Raw genomic sequence first — 8851 nt, 5'->3', positions numbered from 1 at the left:
ATTTATTTATGGCTGTGTTGGGTCTTCGTTTCTGTGCGAGGGCTTTCTCCAGTTGTGGCAAGTGGGGGCCACTCTTCATCGCGGTGCGCGGGCCTCTAATTATCGCTGCCTCTCTTGCTGCGGAGCACAGGCTCCAGATGCGCAGGCTCAGTAGTTGTGGCTCACGGGCCCAGTTGCTCCGCGGCATGTGGGATCCTCCCAGACCAGGGCTCGAACCCGTGTCACCTGCATTGGCAGGCAGATTCTCAACCACTGTGCCACCAGGGAAGCCCTTTACTTTCTTAAATGTAGGTCATAAATCCTTTAGCATCTGTGATATACTCTCTCTAATATGGCATCTGTGTTGGAATCGTCCTTCCCATTCTATCTATAAGTTACTTGAAGGTTGGGACTATGTCTTATGGTTCTCTATCATTTCCCACACTTCTCAGCATGAGCATGCAAGACGTTATTGTTCTGGGAGGGACAGTCGTCTTGAAGGAGGATCTTATTTCCCTGTCCAGGGATTGAACCTAGCCACCAGTCCACCAGGGGCTGGAGGCTAGAAGCAAAGTTCCCTGATTCTAACCCTGTTTGAAAGCAAGAATGCTTCAAGGAGGCAAAAACTGCAAAAACAGGTACAAAGTTTATTATTAGAGACACAGCACACAGAGAAACAGTTTATTTATTTAAGTGAGAAGGAGGGCAGCAATACACACCCGGAGATGAGTGGGGACATCCTGAATGAGGAGCCCAGTAAGGAGGTGATTTAAATCACTTACATAGGACAGTCCTTCCGGGTCTTTGTTTACATTTGGCCAATTATCTTGTTTCTTTTTTCACACCTTACTGGTCCTAGGACCCTCCCCAAGATGCGTGCGCAACTTTTTGTTAAGTTGGATCCCACCACAGAGGATCCTGTGGGTGCATGTCCACACTTATTAATGGGGTGGGGGCCCCCCTCCTTTTTTGACCCCCAAGGAGACTTCCTGCGCATGTGCAGACAGGGAAGTCCTCCTTGACCTCAGGAGTGAACCCCTTATCTCTTTACTTCAGCAGAGCTCAGCTTCTGCCACTAGCTTTGTCTTTGGAGTGCCTGGGTGAGAACAAAGCTTCAATTTTACTCCACTTGACAAACACCAGCTGTCCAGCCCAGGGGCCCATCTATCTCCTACCTCAGTATGACATGGACTCAGATTGCCTGAGTTCAACTCCTTGTTCTGCCACTTGCTAACTATGTGATCTTGATCAAGTAACTTCACTTTTTTAGGCCTCCATTTCCTTAGCTGTAAATTGAACGGAATATAATACCTACCTTATGATATAGTTCTGAGAATTAATAAGATATGTCTAGAAAGTATCTTGTACTGTGGTTCTCCCTAAGTGCTCAGTAAATGCTGGCTGTCATTATGATTAGTGTCCATTAAATAATACAATGTTATATGTCAATTATATCTCAATTTAAAAAAAGACTTCTGTGGTTTATTAATGTTAATGCTAATACATTAGTTTCCTATTGCCACTGTAACAAAGCATCACGAACTTCTGGCTTAAAACAATGCACATTTACTATCTTATAGTTCTGGAGGTCAGAAGTTCAAACTGGATCTCACTGGGCTAAAATGAAAGTACCTGCATGACTGTGTCCTTCTGGAGGATCTAGGGGAGAATCTGTCTCCTTGCCTTTTCCAGCTTCAAGAGTTTGTTGGCATTCCTTGGCTCATGGCCCTCCATCACTCTGACCTCTGCTTTTGTCGTCCCAGCACCTTCTGTGATGCTGAATTTCCCTTCTCCCTCTTTCCCTTATGAGAACCCTAGTGAGTACCCTGGGCCCCAACCATATAACCTCCCCATCCCAAATAACTTTTTAAAAAAATATTTATTTATTTATTTATTTGGCTGTGCTGGGTCTTAGTTGCGACAGGTGGGATCTTCCGTGCGGCATGCGGGAGCTTTGTGGCAGCCTGTGGGATGTTTAGTTGCATCATGCAGGCTCTTAGTTGAGGCATGTGGGATCCAGTTCCCTGACCAGGGATCGAACCTGAGGCCTCCTGCACTGGGAGTGCGAAGTCTTAACCACTGGACCACCAGGGAAGTCCCACAAAATTCTTAACTTAATCATACCTGCAAAGTCCCTTCTGCAGTAAGATAATAAAAATGTTCTGGGAATTACGATGGAGACATCTTTGGGGGGCATTTATTTTGCCTGCCACACCAATACAGTAAAACTCATTTATTCATTCAACACATATGTACTCATCACGTACTCTATGCCAGGCATTGTTTCAGTCCCTGGGGTTGCAAACAAATAAAAACAATATCTATTCTTCACATGGCTTTTAGTCTAGGGAAACCTTGAAGGCGGTGGATCTATCTTATGATGGTACTTCCCAAAATGTGTAGGGGAAATGAGAATGTCTCACATTTAACAGTTACCCAAAACTTAGTGCCATTTTGATTGATGGAGAAGCAGAAAATGGATATAGCATGTTACTTGTTAGGTTATGCATACCCTAGGCTTGGGTGTGTAAATCCATGTCAATTAAGTTGAGGTAGTCTTGAAATTGCTCTCCTAATGAGAAACCAATGGGAATCAGACACACAATTTTCAAGTGAGAAAAAGAATGTGGAAGGACAATATTGCATTTTGTTTTCTGCTTAGCACCAAGGCTTTATGTGTACATTGCAAAGATTAGGGATAAAAATTTGCTTTGGACATTGTCTATCCAATAGAGTAAGCTTATTTCATTTACCTTCTCACCCATTGGAATAAACACACTGCTTATTTTGTTTTTGTTTCTTTCACATCTATGCTTTCGATTACTGATTGCCAGGATGACCAGGGACATCATCACATCCTATACACAGAAATAGAAAATGGAATGGTAAGAATGAGCACAAGGATGGGAAGTACCTGCCAGAATTCTTAGAGATATGGGCCTTGGTTGCAGCCTGGAACCAAGGCAAAGCCAGGAAAAGAGAAAAAACCAAAAATAATATTTCCAGGGGTCAAGTCAATCATGTCCTTATTTTGATTCCCTTATCAGAAATGTACAAGAAATATTCCTCTCTAGACCCTATATTTCCTGTCTAATAATTCTACCTGACTCCTTTGAACCCAAGCTTTCTCTCCAGACTTCTTTTCTCTTACGTAGTCTTCCTCCTATATGGCTACTAAGAAGTGAGCTAATCATACCAGGAGGACAGAAGCTAGAAGGGTTTTCCTTCTTTCCAGGTACTTAACAGCATGTTACATGTTTTCGTTGGTTGCGGCCTGGGCTTGTTTGTATTTTGTCTTCTTTAGCTCTGAAAGTACCATAAATGGTGGGAGTGGCCTTCTTAAAATGCAGGAAGTTCACTCTAGCTGCCCTTTTATTTATTCATTATTTTAAAAGATGAGATCTGTGTGAGTTGCTTTGGTTTGTAGAGATCATACAGCTCATTTTGTGAAGGTTGCACTGACATTCTCTCATTCAACAAATATTTATTGGGTACCTACTGTGTGAAAGACAGGTGCAGTGGGGCAGGAGGTAGGGAAGGGAATTCACATTTACTGAGCCGAGTATGTGCATGCACTGCAACCTTCTATGCTTATTTAATTTGCATAAGACGTATAAGTCATTATACTGAAAGGTTTCAGTATGGCAGATAGGTTTCTTCTTCTAGGCCAGCTCCAGTTGTCCATCTATAGCACCGCATGGAGAAGGTTTGTGAGGCTAAGCTCAAGCATGATGAGAAAGCATAGTAAGATCAATTAATAATGTCTGCTGCGAGTGTGAGACAGGAGAATGGTGACACATGTGCCATGTAAACTTTCATTTACTCATTAAACTCTCACTGAATACCAGCCATGTTCTGAGCACCGTGAAGGCATATGTGGATGTAAATGCAATACAAAGCAATGTGTGAGTAATGCCAATGGAGGACCACAAACACATTGAACCAGAGAAATGTAGAGGAAATGCTCTGGATGGTCAAGAAGTCATCAAGGAACAGCTGTTACATGAACTGAGCCTTGTGTGTCAGTCAGGGTTTCATCAGAGAAGCAGAACCACTATGAGTGTTATGGAATAAGGGATTTATTATAGCAATTAGACATTATGTAATTGTGGGAGGATCTGGGGAAGTAAAATCCAGAAAGTGGAGCTGGAGGATCAGAGATAAAGTCACTAACTAACCTTCCTGAAACACTGGCACTGGTAGATAAGTAGGAATTGCAAGGGAAATCTGGGAAGCCAGGATACATCTAGCTGCTGAGATGGGACCACCAAGGGGAACTGATGGAGAAGCCCATGGAGGTGGTTGACTCTGCGTCTGGTGGTGGGCTGGTGGTCATCAGGGCCAGCAGTTGGGAAGAAGAGCTGGTCATGGAGCAGGGGAAATAAGACAAATTTGAACCTGCTAGCACCACTGTTTTTGTCTCTTGCCGCATCTAATCAAGACTTTAATCTTCCAGAACTCTTGCAAATTCCTCTTTTGGTCAACTCTAACCTGGAAACATACAGGAAAAGAGATCCTGGGAAATGTTATTCTAGCTTAGCCAAGTTTACACAGTTCAAAATATCACACCTCAATAAGTGGGACAAATCTGCATAAGAGAAGGAGTGAACATTGCTTGTGGGGAAGGTTTGTGAGCAAAGTTTTGGAGGTAGGAATGAGTAAGTTATTGTTTAGGAAATCACAAGTAGATCAGCCTGGATATAGTGAAGGGCTCATGCTGGAAGATAGTGGAAGATGAGGCTAGAAAGAAACATTGGAATCATTAATTAACAAACTCATTAATTTATTCAACCATTATTTATTGAGCACATATTATCTACCAGGCACTGTACTAGGTGCTAAGACTACAGTGATGAATGACAGAGTCAGATTTTGGAAGGTTTTGAATGTTAGACTAAAATGCTTGTTCAGTTTTTGACCCATCTCTTGAGAAATAGTGGACTCTTCCAATTGGAACAAATGGTCAGTTGAATTTCTGCCCTTAATTCAACTCAACCAACACTTTAAGCGCCTTCTCTGGGCAAGCTCCTCGCAGGCACAGTATCATTGTCGTCTCAAACTGTGAAATGTGCCTGCACCTGATGATATTGATCAGAGTAGAAGTGTGAGTCACTTCTTTCCCTGGTAATTTTCTAGAATCATTTGTGCTCACATTTTACTTTATGATGTCCTCATTCCACAGCAAACATACTTTATTAGGCACTTAAGTAAGACAAAAACATGCAGATTAAATTGCCTAAAACCACTACATTTTTGTTAAAATAAATGTTATTTCAGAGTTCTGTAAAGATGTTGATGCATAATTCACATTAGCTTATCTTGAGTAATCTGCGGGCTGTGTGCTAGTAAAGTGTAGCACAGCTTAGCGCTGTACCTTTTGCTTGGCATACAGGATCTCATTTCACCCTCACAGAAGCCCTGAAAGGTGGGTACTTTTATTAGCTCAATTTTGCAGAAAAGGAAAGCAAGACTTAATGAGATTAAGTACCCTTCCCAGGATAATATAACTAGTAAGGGGCTGAGCTAAGCATCCCCTCCTCTTAACCACTCCACAGTCAGCAAAGGAGCCACCAACTACTCTAGAGTTTGGCAGCCGTTGACTTAAAGACTCCTCCAGGTGACTCAGGAGGACCATTTTACAGGCAGGAAAGACGGCTAAGAAATATTTCTCATAGTCTTAACAGATACAAGTTGCAGATAAAACATCTATGGAAGGAAATCTGCAAAGAGCAAAGGAGACCTTTGAAGTCCCTGGGCTACCCTCTGATCGCAAGTTGGCATGTGAGCATTTCCTCTAGATTCCAAGGTGTAGCCACCTGCAGGTCAAACTCCTCCTTGTGATAGTTGGATAGGTTTGAGCGTTGTGTGATGGGTGCTTTGTTTCTTTACAACTAGACCCTATAGTTATTCCTGGATAATGTGGATATGCTGCCATTTCTGCTAAACAGGCAATGTAATGAGGATCTCATTGCATGGTGTGTGTGCCCATGTATGAGAAAGAGCTCTGAATCTTTACAGAGTAAGAATAGAACTGAAACCAAGGACAATGTCTGACCCTTGAAGGGTTTGCCACGGAGTCGGTAGCATTTCCTTCTTTTCATTTCTATTTTACCACTTTCTGCTGCCCTGGATCCTTACTGAAGATTTCTGTCAGCTTGATAGACTCTCTGTATTTCTTGGTACAAAGCCCATTCTCCTCCCTCTGCTGCATCTAGTAATAGAATCCCACATTACTTTGTAGGTCACCAAGCAGCGTTGCATTTAACACTCATAACAGCTTACTGAGGTTGGCAAGGTTAGTAATACTCTTTCTGTAGTACGGAACAGGAAACTGAGGCCAAGAGAGACGAAAAGACTTGCCCAGCTAGTTAATGGCAGAATTAAGACTAGTCCCTGCTTTTTCTGCTCTGCCATGTAAATAACATCAGTCTTGGGAAGGAGAGCACCATAGTTATGAGTCAGATATTTTGTTTTTTAATCAAATTTTCACATGCTGACATCCTGTTTTCTTTTGGACCCATTTAAAATTAATTTGTGGATGGGGACATGAGGTTCTGTTGTGATGGAGAGGGGGTGGACAGGAATCCAAAGTACATAGCCCTATGACCAGTGGGCAGCCTTGTTTACAGCACAGACTCTCCAAACCAAATGTGACAAATGGGCAGAATCTCATAAGTATTCCAGCTCTTCACTCCCTAGTTTGATTATATTGTACTGGATGGCATTTGGAACTCGGTTCAGGGTGCATATAGCTGTATTATGCAATTTGCTGATACTCAATTAACTGGAGTAGCAACACATTCAGTCTAATGGGGGCCAGACAGAGACTGCATAATTCTTGGGAGCACAAGCTGATTATGCAGTTAAGTGATATGCACTTAAGAGAAGTGCACCACATCTATCTGATCCCATTTCTTCCAGTAGATTCTTCATGGCACTTTCCTCCAGGCTTTCTGCTTTTATGGTCAAATGTATTCTAACCTGTATCCTTTTGAAATGAGAACCTTACAGTTCATACAGAGATTTGAGATTCATTTCTTTTAAAAATCAACCTTTAAAAATCTTAACTCTTGGATGCAAAAATGGATAAGTATATGAGAAAGGAAAGGGGAGAATCTGAGGCTCAGTATGCCTGGGTCTTAAAGATAGGGAACAAAGCCTGAATTGTACAATTTAGGATGCTTCGTTTTTAGTTTCTTTCCTTTTTTTTTTTTCTTGGTGAGGAAGTTGTATTTCAAATGCAAACGTGAGATGCATGAAAAGATTTCTTTTTAAAAGCAAAGGTCTTTGCAGTCAGTATTTTTTTTTTAACTTGAAAATGGATATTATAGAAAGGGGACCCTTTTACGAGAAGCTCCAATTAAATGACAGTTCATTGCTTATAGCCAGTTTTAAGTTACTCTGATGATGATGGATTGTTAATTTAATTTGGCAGGTTTTACTGGTTTACTGTGTGCTCGCTGTATGCCCTGGATTGACCTAACTCCTTTGGGGGACCCCCAGAAGTATAAAATATGGCTGGCTGTCCTCAGCCTCCTGGGAGGTCATGACTCATGCATACAAAGTAATTGAGAAACAATAAAACACAGCATATGATTAGGTGTCCAAAATGGCTGGTAAACAGACTAAAAGATAAAAGAAATCAGAAAAGGGAGAAAGTGAACTGAGCTGGGGTTTTTCATCACTAGAGGGAGACAGAGAGAGAAGCAAGGGTTAGCGCTTCACATATATTAGACCAACCAAAACAACTCTGTAAAGGTATACTATTCCCAGTTTACAGATGAAGAAACTGAGTCTCAGGGAGGTTGAGAAACTTGTCCATGATCAACAGGTAGTAGGAAACAGGGTCAGAATTTAGAATCAGTTCTGTGTCCACACTTCCTCCTTGGAGGTATTCATGCAGAAGGCCATGGCAGACAGGCTGTGGAGGATTCAGACATCTGCTGGGAAAATTAACTGCATGACCAACACTCTCTCTCCCAACCCTGGGGTCCTCTGGTCCGGGAGGATTTCAAGAAGTAGGTAGGTGTTGTGGTCTCAGTTTTGAGGGAACTCCTTCTTATTCCTATAGCAGAAGAGATGCCAGCCTTATAGATACAGCTTTTTCTGAGTTAAATAAATTTCTGCAAGTTCAGCAAAACCAAATGTGGTGATTGAACAAAGAATTGAGTAATTCAGTACTGTGAGACTGTTGTTATAGGCAAGGAAGAGAGGATGATGATTAATTATCAAATTATCATCAAATCCCCTTTCCCTAAAGGTGAAAGTGCTCATGGCCCAGGGATGGGGAGCCAGGTGTGACTGGGCCCAGCTGGGATCAAATTTGTCCCTGTCTTTTAGGTTTATATCAACAGCACTTTGGGACTTTCCGCCAGTCAATAATTTACTCTTCACCTGTATTAGCTTCCTCTTGCTCTGTAACAAATTATCATAAGCTTAGTGGCTTGAAACAACACCATTTGTTATCTCACAGTTTCTGTGGGTTTGGAGTACATGCATGGGTTAGTAGATTCCCTTGCTCAGGATCTCACAAGACTGCAATCAAGATGGCGTCAGGGCTTCATTCTCGTCTGGAGGCTGGACCAGGGAAGAGTCTACTTCCAAGCTCATTCAGGTTGTTGACAGAATTCAGTTCCTTGCAGCTGTAGGACTCATGGTGGCTTCTTTCTTCAGTGTCAGCTTGCTTTTGGAAAGCACTTTGTAGTTTGCAAATGTTTTTCCATTCTAAAATTAACCACAAATATGCTCTTCTCAGCTAAGGGTTTTATCATTCAAACAGTTGCCCAAACCAAAATCCTGAAGGACACCCTTGATTTCTCAATTCATCAGCAAGTCCTATGGCCTATACCTCCAAAATAAATCCTGAATCCAA

This window comes from Balaenoptera acutorostrata, chromosome 1, assembly GCF_949987535.1.
Source record: "Balaenoptera acutorostrata chromosome 1, mBalAcu1.1, whole genome shotgun sequence".
In the NCBI taxonomy this organism is placed as follows: Eukaryota; Metazoa; Chordata; class Mammalia; order Artiodactyla; family Balaenopteridae; genus Balaenoptera; species Balaenoptera acutorostrata.
The sequence above is the reverse complement of the archived record's forward strand: the minus strand, read 5'-3'. Positions refer to the sequence as shown.